Here is a 14,006-nt window from a genome sequence, read left to right as displayed (position 1 = left end):
TAATGCTACACTTAACAGCCTGAAGGATTGCCTGGGAAGTAGTCTGTATCACATACCTAGTGTGACCTATATAGAAAACACCCTGCAGGATAACAGTAGACCATGTAAAATTCGCCCAAGTTGTAACTGCAATTGCTGCTGCTGCGCTTGTTGTGGTGTCTTTATTAGAGCAAATTAACATGGTTTCAGGTACCTGGCACATGCCTGCAGATATGGCAGATATGAGTTCTTTTTCATCTCAATCAGGAGGGAGGACCTAAAAGAGTTTGCATTCACATTAGATTTAACTCAGTTTAACACTCTTGCTCTGGTCAATGTTAATTCTCCTACCCTCTGCATAATATAATTCTAAGGGACCTACACTATTTGGACATCCAGTAGAAATTGTGTTCATTCATGCATCTATGACATCAAACTAATCAAACTGGAAGAGCAAGAAGTGGAAGGCCTCAGGAAAGCATGTGTGCTTGAGATGGTAGGAGATAAAATTGAAAGATTCAGTTCTGTCACATTGGTTAACTTTTTAGGAGTTCAATAATAAGGGACATACTAGGATGTCACCATCCAAACTAAAAGACAAATTATTGCATTTAAAGACTCTCATTACTAAGAAAAAAGAACAGTGCCTGGTTGGTCTCTTTAGGTTCTGGAGCCAGCATGTTTGACTTTCAGGAATACTGCTCTGCCCATTCTTGAGTCACACAGACTGCCGCCAGCTTTAGGGTCCATGCAGGAAAGAGCTCTGACATCAGCCCTGGCTGTGGTGCAAGCAGCACTGCTGCTTAGCCTATGCAAATGGGTAGATCCAGTGACAGTAGAAGTATCTGTGGTAGAAGATGTTCCTTGGCCTTTATGACAAGTCCTAGCAGCAATCACAACAGAAAACCTTGGGGTTTGAAGAAAGGCTATGCCAGGGCTTCATCATCTGAAAAATAGCTTCTGGCACATTAGCTGATGTGGTTAGAGGCAGAGCAACATCACAAGACACAAGTGATCATGAAGCCAGACTAACCATCATGACCTAGTTTCTCTCAGCCCCACCCAGGATATGTGTGTGTGGGCCCAAAAGCAATTCATCATGAGATGAAAGAGGCATATTTAAAAACAGGCATGAACAATGCCAGAGGGCAGAAGGTAGTGGCATGTACAGGTATTACAAACCCCTACGACACCTGCCACTGGTGCACTGTCTCTGTCTTCCTCTTCACATCCATGGCCACATAGGAGTCCAGCTTATGGAAAGGGTAATAGTCCACATAAGACTGGTTCATGGATAGGTTGTCTGTGTATGCTGGTACAAACCTAAAGCGAATTGCACCATTGCCCTCCTGTGGTATGCTGCTGAAAGATAGTAGTGAGAGGAAATCCTCCCAATGTGCAAGGCTTCAAGTAGTGAACTTGGTTATACACTTTGTGTAAATGGAAAGTAGTTTGATATAATAATATATATTGACTAATTGACAATGGTGAATTGTTTGACTTTTAATCTGGTGTTAGATGAAGAAAGATTGGAAGACTGTAACAAGGAAATCTGAAAAGAAGCATGTAAACATACCTAGGAAACACGCACAAAGGCTGAAGACCCTAATATTGCATGTTACTGACCACCAGAGCTTACCTACTATGGAAGAGACTGACCAATGAATTAGATGGAATGATTTAGCAACTTGATTTTAACCTGACTCCATGGCCAGCCACTTCAGTGCTTGTACCTTTGTCCATTGATGCAGTCACCTTGGTGGAAGGAGTCTCTGGGCTATGCATGAGCTCTTACTCACAAAAGCCAGTCTAGTTTCTGCCCCTGTCAAATGTCTAGCCTATCAGAAACAAAGACTAATACTGTGTCTTCAGTATGGTACCATTCCTCAAAATACAAAACCAGCTGGTGGCGGTGAGTTTATTACGTTGAACCTCTTTCACTCTGGTGGAATCACTGGAAGACTCAGCGTTGCAACTTGACTAAATTGACACATGTTCTGGGTATATGTTAGCCTTCTCTGAGTTTTAGCTAGCTAGCTTACTTGGGGATTGACAGATTTTTGATTTACTGAAGTTGGATCTGGTATGACATGGCATCTGCCTAAGGGCTGTGCTTTACAGCAAAAGAATTATGACAGTAGGCATAGGACTATGGCAGCCACTAATCCCGACACATGTATCAGCTCTCAGAGACTGCCAGGATAATACAGATATCCAGTGGCCTTTTGAAGATGCAACTGAAGTGCCATCTCGGTTATGATATTTTGTTCTACCCACCCTCCAGAACAGAATATATGCCCTGAACTAACTACCATTATAAAGTAGTATGTTTCCAGTAGTGAAATCCATACATCCAGGAAACAAGAGATAAAAATAATAGTCCTGCTTAGCATTATTCCAAGTGATACAGTTGGATTATTTTGTTATTTTTCTCCCCCAAATTCTAGGCTGTTTTAGGCCTTAGTTCCCAAGCAAAAGTACTTTTACCAGGACACTCAGAAAAAGTCATGTTAAACTTTAAGCTATGTCTGTCACCTGATGCCATCAGTTCCTCATGACAAGGTACAAATAAGCAAGGAAGAGTTCATATGCTGTCTGGGACCCTAACCATTAGAAGGAGGTTGGTCAGCTGTTTCACGGTGAGGGGAGAGAAGAACACTTGGGCATCCAGGTGATTCTCTGGAGCACGTGTGTTTAACGTCCCTATTGAGTCTGATCAGTACATGGACAACTGCAGCAAGCACAGCCTGAAAAAGGCATGGTGACTAGAGGCTCCACACTTTCAGTGATGAAGGTTTGAGTCATTTCATCAAATAATCCACCAACTGGCTAAGCTGGTGAGGAACATCTACATTGAGTAATGTAGGGGAAGAAATTATTACGAATTGCATCCTGACATGAAGTTTAGTGGCAGGAGGTTGTAGTTCATGGCAGCCAAATTCCTCTTTTTAGTTCTCTAGGACATGTAACTAACCAGCATCTTGGAAATGCTGTTCCATAATGGGATGACAGTTAATATGAGACAAGTGGATCTGAGCAGCACACTAAGTGGACTGTAATGACTATTGCTGGGTACCACCCAGAACCCCCAAGATCCTCCTTCCTAGCTGCAGGGGTGTTGTCAGCCAAGGGCTGGTAGATTAGACTCTTCCTGGAAACTGGCCTGAGCTGAAGGTAATGAATGGCATTTACCTCCTCCCTAGGAGCAGGCTAGATCAAAATGCTGGTTGATGTGGAGGCCCAGGTTGATAAAGGCCCAGTCCTCTTGCCTCAAGTTAGGACAATTCTGCAGGTGCATCAGGGTTCCTAAACTCCCTGTGAAGAAGGTTGTGGTCTCCACTACACCTATATTACACTTACATCCACATTTTCTCAGCCTAACTCTGCTTTCCTTGGTATTACATATGTGTTTTTCCCTAAAGACTCCCACTGAATTGTTTGCAAGTATTAAGGCCTGTTTCCTAAGGAACCAAACTTAAAATAAATTTTGATCTTTATCCCTTCACCTTTAGGATCAAAGATGAATAAACTGCCAGTTAATGAAAACTGCATAGGGAATATAGTCAATGATATTGTAATAACTATTGTATGGTATCAGATGGGTACTAGACTTACTGGGGTGATCACTTTGTAAGTTATATAAATGTCTAATCACTATGTCATACACCTGAGACTAATATAATATTGTAAGTCAACTGTAATTGAGAAATTTTTTAAAAAGAAATAAAATAAATTTTTATCAGATTGTTAGTTGCTTCATACTCAAATAGGGGAAGTGATGGAAGCACAAGATCTGTACTTATAAGACCACAGCTTGGACAATGTTCTGGGTCCCATGTTTTAAAGTGTTTGACGAATTCAAGTGCATAGGTTGCTGAAACATCTGGAAAAAGTATCAAATGAGGGCAGTATGGGAGTTTGGATGTCTTCAGACAATTGGAAGACTAGCAAATAAAAGGAGGAGTAGGGATTTTTTTTATGTCATTCCAGAATATAGATCTAAGATCAATGAATAAAAAGGACAGGATAGGTTCCAACTCAGTATGAAAAAGACAATATGCCTGGTAATGAAAGTTTTCCAACAACTGAATGAGCTGCTTTGAAAGAAAATGTGTTCCCCAAAGTGAAAGTAAGTAGGAAAGCAGCATGATCATTTTCGTGGATGTTGTTAGGATGGTTTTTGCATCATAAACAAAATGAATTTTGAGTGTATATTAGTGTTCAGCTTCCCTGTTTAAAACAATACAAATTTATTATATCACAGCTTTCAGGGGTCAGGAGTCTGGGTATGAGTTAGCTAGGTCTTCTCAGGCTGAAGTAAAGGAGTCAACTGATTCTGGGGTCTCATCAGTTGCCTGGGGTCACCTTCCAGGCTCTTTCAGGCTGTTGGCAGAATTTAGCTCCTTGCAGTTCTTGGATTGAAGTCCCCGTTTTCTTGCTAGTTGTTGCCCAGGAGTCCTTTTAAGTTCTTAGAGACTACTCTTGGGTCCTTTTCCCATGGTTCCCTTTAAACACTCTCACATTGTCATGCTTCAAATCTCTCTTTCAGGAAGGGCCTAAGACATTTTAAGCTAACTTGAGTAGATCAGTCCCACTCAGATAATTTCCTTTTTGATTAACTCAAAGTCAACTGATTCATAACCTCATCATGGGAGTGATTCCATTCCATTCCATTCCATTCACAGGTCTTGTGCACACTCAAGGGGAGAGAATTATGCAAGCCACATATAACAGGGAGCAGAAATCTTAGGGACCCCCTCAGAATTCTGTCTACCACAATATGCTTTCCAGCCACAAATTCCAGAATTCAGGTCTCCGTGCCTATCCACAGGCACAAAGTTAAAGGTCTCCTGGGTAAACAAAGTGTGACATAGTCTGACATTGACTTAAGTACTGACTGAGACAACAAGACCATGTGCAGGTTGGTGATGCTACAGAGGTTCCTGGGGAGGCTGGACTGGGGTTTCACTGTGTAGAGCAACACCCACTGCTCTCCAGCATCCCCCAGATGCCTAGGAAACATGACCGATCTGGAGATGACCGAGAATCGCCAGCATTTCTGAACGCCAAAACAAATAATTGCAGAGCACCCAGAACCGTATCTGGCACTAGCAGATACACATGTCTGGGAACAAACCAGAACTTTTCATGAGTGAGACATGAAAAGTTTTAGTTCTCCTCATCCTATTCTTTCTCTCAGTTCTCAGCTTTTTATTTGGAGACTAAGAGGGTTAGAATTATGTGCAGAATTATATCTGTAGTTCAGAGGAGACCCTTCTGAAGAGAGGAGGGTCAGAATTATTAGGCAGCAGTTTGGAGACAGAAAGCCACACAAGCTAAGAATCTGGCTCAAAACCTCCAGGGCCTGAAGAAGGAGTTGCAGGGACAATTATCTGTCACCCACAGTGGGCCAGCGTCATCTGTTCTCATTGTGTGTGTTCCGTGTCTCCTGTGGCCATGCCCCTCCAAATCAGAGTTTTCAGAACTCATTTGGCTTCACCAAGGTGCAAAACTGGTAGAAATATTGGCTGTTCTATCCTTTTGGCTTCTAGTTCCTGTATCACTGCCCCTGAGAGAGCTGAGCCAAGCAAATAGATCTTTATCTTTGCTCAGCGAGCTGCTCATTTCATCCTTGAGCAGGAACCAAAAAACCTTTTTAAATAAGGGTTTACTGTTGGACAGACTTCAGATAATGATCCCTGCTTCATACAGAAATTCTAAGGATGTGGACCCTTTGGATAAAATTATGACCAAATGAGCACTGATTTAAACTAATATTCAGAAACAATCACAGTGTGTTATTTCTTGGATATTTGAGCTATGCTTTTTGGTCTTGTCTCTAAACTTACACCCACAGATTTTGAAATACACTCTCATTTTTTTATTCCTTGTGCAAGTACGTCTGTGTATAAAAGTCTGCATACATATGAGTATTCTGATAGATACACCATTATAGAAAAAACAGAAAAGCTTCAAGAAAAATTATAACAGCTCCCCATGTTTACTCCATTCACAGATAACTACTACTAATGTTTTGAATTATATCCATCACATCTTTGATATATTTCATACATTCGGTTTGTAGACTGAATTGTTTTATATAAAATTAGATCATGCATGAGATTGAGAGATAGCAGCAACCACACACTCACAAAACCTCAAAGCAAAAACTCTTGTTAGTACTATTAGGTTTTAGCTTTAAGTCTCTTTGTAGACCCAACATCTAGGAAATGTGGCTGTATCCAATAGACAACAAGGGACCATGGCAGTGCCTCCGGTTTAGGGTTAGGCTAACTGGCCTTGCTGTTCCCTTTATCCTACAACCCATTCATGTACTTTTAAGAGAGATAAAAGTTCCAAGAGACAAGTAAGGAAATTCAAGGAAGTCTCTGTAAACTCCACAATTATTGTCTTTTTCTTTGCCCATACTATAAACTCTACCCTCTAGCAGAATAGCCAATGGCCCTGGAGTAGCCTTATCCCATATGAAAACACCTTACCTCAGGGGCACAGATTAATCTTTGTACATGCCTCCCTGAGGAGATTAGCATATATCCTTTTTTGGTGAGCATTTTCTCAATACAGTCTTGGAAGTTTGCCTTTTCATGGCTGCAGTGTCCCGTTGTTTAGATGCACCATAATTTAATCAACTGCACTGGAGTTGATTCCACTTTTTTTTTCTTTATATACAAGGCTATGATAAGTGTACATGTGCATTTATCTTTAAAAATGTTTTCCCCATCCTTTCAAAAGACTAACAATTTTCTTACATTCTGACAACCAATAATAGATTTTTTGTTTTTATATAAACTGTTGAAAATAAAGCATATCATTCAAAATAACCTAAAAGGAATTATCCTTGTCTTAACAACAGAGAAAATTAAAATATACACACATAGAAAACTAATGTTTGGGAACCTGTTGGTGTAAATCATATACAAGTCTTTTTCAGAAAGGACGTTAATTCTTGACTATTTAAAGTTACTGGAAAAAAGAAGTTTTTATGCTCTGGGATTTGAGAGAGAAAGAAAGAAATTCAAATCAATAAATATATATATAGAGAGAGAGAGATTCAAATCAATAAATTTATTATCAGTTAAATTGAGCATAAGTAATGGATACCATGTGAAAACAAGACCAGAGCAATAACATAGATTTTATTTTTCAGTCTTCTTACAATCATTAAATATGTTTAAGTACTTAGTTGTTTTAACTTCCCAAAATTATGAATGATTAAAATAGAGAAGCCTATACCTTCCCCTTCTTTTGTGATCTTCCTCTGCTCCTGAACAGAGGTCAGCATGATTCTTCCAGGTGTCCGCTGGATGGAGTTCAGACACTCAAAATCGCCATTCCTTCCCAAGGGGAAATAGATACCAATCACATCTGGGGGAAGGAAAAGAATATATGAACAATGATGAGAGAAGAAAAAAAAGAATGTATAGCCTCAGGACAATGTTTCAACCAATCAAAAGCTGGATTTATATACTTAATTATGTAGTAGGAAACCTAAGTTTCATGTATCTGTGGTTCATCGGTGTATCCCTCCATGTATGCGTTCATCCACCCACCCATGCATATATCCCCTGCCTACATCCAAAAGAATTTGAAGTGGTTCACTTGACAGATGTCTCACAAATTGTCATATTGAGAATTCATGATTACCATTCTGTCTGCTTATGGCATTGACCTTGACTAACACTTTTGAATCAAATTTCAGAATAATGATGGCAGTTTTATTTAATCCTTCTATTTTTAATAAATTATTTTTCAAATTATTTCTCTTTGGAGAAAAGAGCTTGAAAAGTAATAGGGAAGACCTACTCCTTTCTCCCATATAACATTTAATTTTAACTCCTACATCTGAAATTTTCTCTTTTCCAGCAGACAAGATACTGAATATTTAACTCCTCTGTAGTTAATTTTAAAACTTGTGCATTAAGAAGTATTGAAAGGGCAGAGTTCAAGAAAAAGCACTGAATTGTCAGTATTATTCGTTAGGTGGTGTGAGTCTTCAGACACACCCTTTAATTTCTCATGCCTGGATTTCCCCATGAATATGGCTCACTGTCCTTCAGAAGTGCCCATCTTATGTCACTTGCTAGGGTCTGTAAATGCCTTCTGAAGAAATAAGTGTTTAGAAGCGTTATAATTTTTAAAGGCTAAATACAAAATGAAATGGCTGAACTCAAAGCAGAAAAATTTCTGGCATCAGGAAAAGCAAAAGGGTTTGAGAGAAATCTAGAAAGTAGAGAGGGTAGAACCTTAGAGAAAAAATCGCTGGCTCTGATGTGCTCCTTCTCCAAGGAAGACTTTTCTCTGGCTCTTCTCCCCATCACTGCAATGTGGGCAGCTGCTAGTCCCTCCTTCAATCTTGCACCACAGGCCTAGTTTCTCTGGGAAAACTGTCAAAATATATTCAAGTCTCTGTGTGGATGTCACCCTAGTGAATAACTTTGGAATTAGATTTGACTGTTTTTTAAATAAGTAGGTAAATCATATTCCCAAGAGGGCAGTGTCAATGTCAAATAATGTCTTGGGGTTATTGGGAGTGAGAGAGTAGAGGAAGAGATCATTTCCTAAGTAGGTATAGTCTTATCCAAACACTAGAAACAGAAAATATACATCTATTTATACAAGTGTTTATTTGTACAATTAAACGTCATCCTAGCAGACTCTGCAGACAGAATTTCCTTTAGGTAAGCATTCTTGGCTACTTCTTCCCTCCCTGTAGCTTTTCAGTCTTATACCCATGGTGCTATAGGGCCTGTCTAGGATTATTGTGGTATATGTTTATGTGAAAATACTGCACCAGGAGGATAATAACACTTCAAAAGGACCATGGGATAGTGAAAAGAGAACTGGGCTGAAAATTAGGATATTTTGGCTTCTAATTTTGATTTAGTCTGTGATTAAGTCTGAAGATGTCACCAAGTCAAATGATCTCTCTTGGACTTGGGCCAAGGTAGAAGAGGGTATGGAGGGATAAATGGTGAGGAAAAAATAATAAATAATAAAAGCTTTAAAATGATGCAAAAAAGGAAGTTTGGGCAATATACTGTCTAAAGCCCTTCTAGCTATATCATCATATGAGCGTACAATAGATTATAGTGAAGGTTCTTTCCAGGATTATGGGCTATGAAGTCTTGCTTTTACTTTCTTTTTATGAATTTGTCTCTTAAAATTTTTAATTAAAAATTACTTTGAGGGGGGCATCCACAAATAACACTGGTGTCAAATGCGTTAAAATAAGCAAACATTCATTTCTATGTCTTGAAATATAAATTCAAATTTTAAATTAAAGTAGTCTATTTTTAATTTAAATGGAAGACAAATGTAGCTCATGAAGTAACCTTAAATTATGAAAGGGCAGACAGAGGAACACTACTGAGACAAGAAAAGTTGCCTCAAGGAAAAATATTTTTTTAGTTTATAAATTTATTAAAACCAGGTGGCTCTCAACTGGGCGTAATTTTACTGCAGAGAACATTTGGCGCTGTATGAAGACATTCTGGGATGTCACAACTGGTGGGAACTCTTGGCATTTAGTGGTTTCTGCTTTCTCTCTCTTGAAATCCAGCCCCCATGCTGTGAGGAAGCCCCAACAGCTGCAGAGACTTGTCCGTGTGAAAAAGAAGCAAAGCCACTAGCCAACAGCCCCAGCTGGGCTATCCACTGACAGCCATCAACTATCTGTCTACCCTACAAATAAGCTATCTTAGAAGTGGATCTAGCAGCCTCCTTTGGTCCACCCTGCCGATACCCCACAGAACAGGAACAAACTGCCCACACCTAATCCTGCCCAAAGTACAAATTAATGAAAAAATAATTGTTTTTGTTTTATTTTTTCCAGCTTGTTGAGGTAAAACTGACTTTCTAGTCCAATGAATTTAACTTTTTTTTAGATTCCTCATATAAGTGAGATTATACAGTATAAATCTTGCTGTGTTTAGTTTATTTCACTCAATGTAATGGCCCCTAGGTTCATCCATATTGCCTAAAATGACAGTATTTCCTTTTGCTTGTGGTTTAACAATACTTTTTACACATAACTTATTTTGCCCATCAATGGACACTTAGGTTGTTTCCATATCTTGGCTATTGTGAGTAATGCTGCAACAAACATGGAAGTGCAAATAACTCTGCCAAATACTACTTTGATTTTCTTTGGAGAAATATCCAGCAGTGGTATTGCTGGGTCATATGGTAGTTCTATTTTTAATAATTTGAAAAATGTGCAGAGTTTTCTATAATGTCAGTACCAATTTACATTCCCACTAGTACTGTACAAGGGTTCCCTTTTCTCCACATCCTCAGCAACAATTCTTACCTTTTGTCTCTGATAATAGTCATTCTGATATATGGTAAGCACTATCTCATTACAGTTTTGATTTTCATTTGTCTGATAACTAGGGAGCACCCTTTCATGTACATTTGGCTATTTGCATGTTTTCTTTTGAGAAATGTCTATTCTGGTTCTTTGCTCATTTTACATCAGATTTTTTTCCTTGCCTGCTATAGAGTTGTTTGAGTTCCATAAATGGTTTGGCTATCATCTCCTTATTGAATGTATAATTTGCAAACATTTTCTCCTATTTTATTTGTTTTTGTTTTAAATCACCAAGTTTAGGGATAGGATTTATGTGGCAATAGACTACCAAAGCATATATCAAAGTATGAATTTGAAAAAAGATCCCTATTATCGGCCGTTGTCTATCTTATATAAAGGATCATTTTATTTCTATTAATAGAAAATGTCCCATAGTGTATTATCTTTCTTATAAACTAGGCTCTTTGGGAGCTTTAAGACGTTCAAATATACAAAAGAACAGTAATTTTATAATCTATTGATGAGATAAGTATATAGTTTTTGCTGTAAAGTGCATGTAATTTTCACCAGGATTTTAGGACCAAAATGTATCACACCTGTACCTAGCTTTAGATCTTTCCAGTGCTGGCATAGGCAAAGCAAAGACATGGCATTACGTGAACTTGGAACCTTTTGCCTATTTAGAGGCAGTTGTTACCAAAACCCTGACTCACTTCATTCAACAAAGGAATGAAGCTGAATTCATACTCTGTGGACAGGCACAGGTAGAAAAATGTTGGTGTAGGGCTATAAGGAGAAATCACTTGAATTCCTCTTTGTAGTTGGTAGTCACTGTTGCTGCTTTTGGCTGACTTTTTATTTCATGCTCACCATCTCTAAGCCAGTAAGCATTTAACTAGGTACCTTCAAATATCAGTTAATGCTTTATATTTTAAGTAGAACTTAAGGAGCCTGTGTTAAAGTAAAAGCACCAAGAAATTTAGAAAGTGTGTCTTTCTCTTGCTTTGTAAGAACACTCAGGACATTAATAATTTTTATAAATTCTAGTTGGCTGTCCCAATAACCTTTAAAGTATAATTCAAACTGACAAAAGGCTCACTTTATCAGGAAGGCCAATCAAATCTGCTGACAGCTACAGATTCAACTGCTGTAATTTTTATCAAATGTAATAGCAAACCTAGAGGCCAGAGGTCATAGACGATAGGCCTTTTTATCTGTATCTGAAACTTACACACTTTGGTAAAGGTAAAATATTCAATGAAAATATTTGGAGTAGACTTTTAATATATACATGCAAATTGCATATGTTTTTTTTTTCAAATCAAAGCTTCTTAAATATGGAAGGCATAGGCAAAATTTAAAAATAGGTAGCTTATATCAGGAAAATACACCCTACTCACTTTCTGACTGCACTGTCTAGAGCCACTGAAGTGCTGAGCAGCAAGTATTTCCATTGATTTCTTTGTGGCCTTTGTGTGACCTGGTAGTTATTTGAACAGATGAAAATGGAAAAGTTTCAATTCCACCCAGCTGAAGGGAGTCATTCACAATGAATGTAACTAGACTTCTATTTCTGGGACAAAAACTTGATGTTTCATAAAGCTTTGTGAAGCATGCTTACTGTATGAGCTGGAGTAGTCTGGAGGGAAACTTGGACTGTGAAAGGTAGGGAGACCAGGGGCAACAGAGAGGATCACTGGAGTAGTTAGAACAAATGAAAATTCCTACTCAACCAATCAACTAGGAAAGGAGACTGAAGTGAGACGGGTCATTTCAATGTACCTGACTCATCATGAACTAATCTCATTTTACCTAGATTTGCTTAACTATGCCTTCCATAGATTAGTTATTTATATGTCACTGGAATGCATTTAATCCATGAATTGGGCCATTCAATGTCCGGTTTGGAAATAAAAATAATGTACAAATTACAAATCAGTAGAATAAATATTGTGTCTATTCAGTACTTCACAGAGTGTTATACTATGGCAATATGTATACGTGTATTTGCATATCTGCATATATTTTGTGAGAAAGCCAATTTCTCAAGTTTGTTTTTGTGTTTTATTGTATAAAATCATTTATCATGCTATCTATTCTTTTACCAATTTTTAAAGTGTATGATGCAATGTAGGTAACTATAGGCCAATTGCCCATTTCACCAGTTTTGTTACATCATTGTAACCAACAGAAAACAAAAGTTTGACAAAACCAGGAAATGCACCTCTCCTATGGTTAAATTTGGCATACAACTATTTGGGATGAGACCATGAACACAACTGGTACTAATCAGATATAGGAGGATTCTGACATCAATGAAGAAAGAGTTCAGTGCCTCACCTGGTGAGTGACTGAGTCCTGTTGGAGGCAATGGTGTGTGAATCCCAAGGGTGTGGCCTCTGCCCTGAGTCTAAGCCCCAGATCTGCCACCTTAGTATCTGTGTGCCTTTGTGCAGCTTCTCTTCTCTGAGACATTGTAACCTTGTCTAAGGTTATCGGAACAGCCAACTAGAATTTATAAAAATTATTAATGTCCTGAGTGTTCTTACAAAGCAAGAGAAATAAACACTTTCTAATTTTTTTTCTCATATAAAACAGGTATAAAAGTAGTACTTACCTATAGGGTTGCTTTAAGGACTATATGAGAAGATGCATGTGTGAAGAATATTAACACAGAACTATTTAGAGTTACACCCCATCCTTTACCCATCAAAGGTAGTGTATGAGTCAAGACAGAACCACAGAAATGGAGATCACATGGAGGGTTAGCAACAGGGGAGTGGGAGGAGGAGAGAGGGGGAAAAGGTACAGAGAATAAGTAGCATAGATTGTAGGTAGAAAATAGACAGGGGGAGGGTAAGAATAGTATAGGAAATGTAGAAGCCAAAGAACTTATATGTAAGACCCACGGACATGAACTAAAGGGGGGGAATGTGGGTGGGAGAGGGTGTGCATGGTGGAGGGGAGTTAAGGGGGGTAATGGGACAAGTGTAAAAACATAATCAATAAAATATATTTAAAAAATTTAAGTCAGCAAAAAAAAAGACAGGTTAGGTTTCCAATGGTAACAAACAATCTCCAACTTTTCTGTAGCTCCTTCATGCTGAATTCTTTGTGGACAAGTTCTCTGCAGAAAAGTTCCTGAGGAGATATTCCTCAGGTGTTACTTAGCTCAGGATTTCAGCTCCTTTGATCTAATGGCACCTCTATATAAATCCATGCTTCCACAACACCTAGCACAGTGGAAGGCTAGTGAGTCAAGTGCCAATGGTGATGTGAAGATGGAGACTGAGGTTGGGGTGATGCATCTACATGCAAAGGAACACCAAATATTGCCTGGAGTCACCACAAGCTGAAGGGGCAAGAAAAATACCCTGTAAAACTTTCATCAGAAACATGGGTCATGCCTTTCAGAATCATGAGAGAATAAATTTCTGTTGTTGCGAGCCACCCAGTTTGTGGTAATTTTTTGTGCAGACCTAAGAAACTAATATAGATTTGAAGGCCAGCATCTCTGGTGATCTCTCAGTCTTCCCCTCTTTCTATCAAGATGGCTGTCACGCCATCAAGCATAATGGTCACATCTAAGATAACAAATAAAAGGGAAAGAATGTCAAACACTATTGGTATCTTTAATTAGGAAAGTCCAAGTTTTCCACTAAGAGACACCCATCTAGCAGGCTTCCTTTATTTCTTC

The sequence above is a fragment of the Phyllostomus discolor genome, chromosome 3, assembly GCF_004126475.2.
Source record: "Phyllostomus discolor isolate MPI-MPIP mPhyDis1 chromosome 3, mPhyDis1.pri.v3, whole genome shotgun sequence".
NCBI lineage: Eukaryota > Metazoa > Chordata > Mammalia > Chiroptera > Phyllostomidae > Phyllostomus > Phyllostomus discolor.
Note: the sequence above shows the minus strand (reverse complement) of the source record.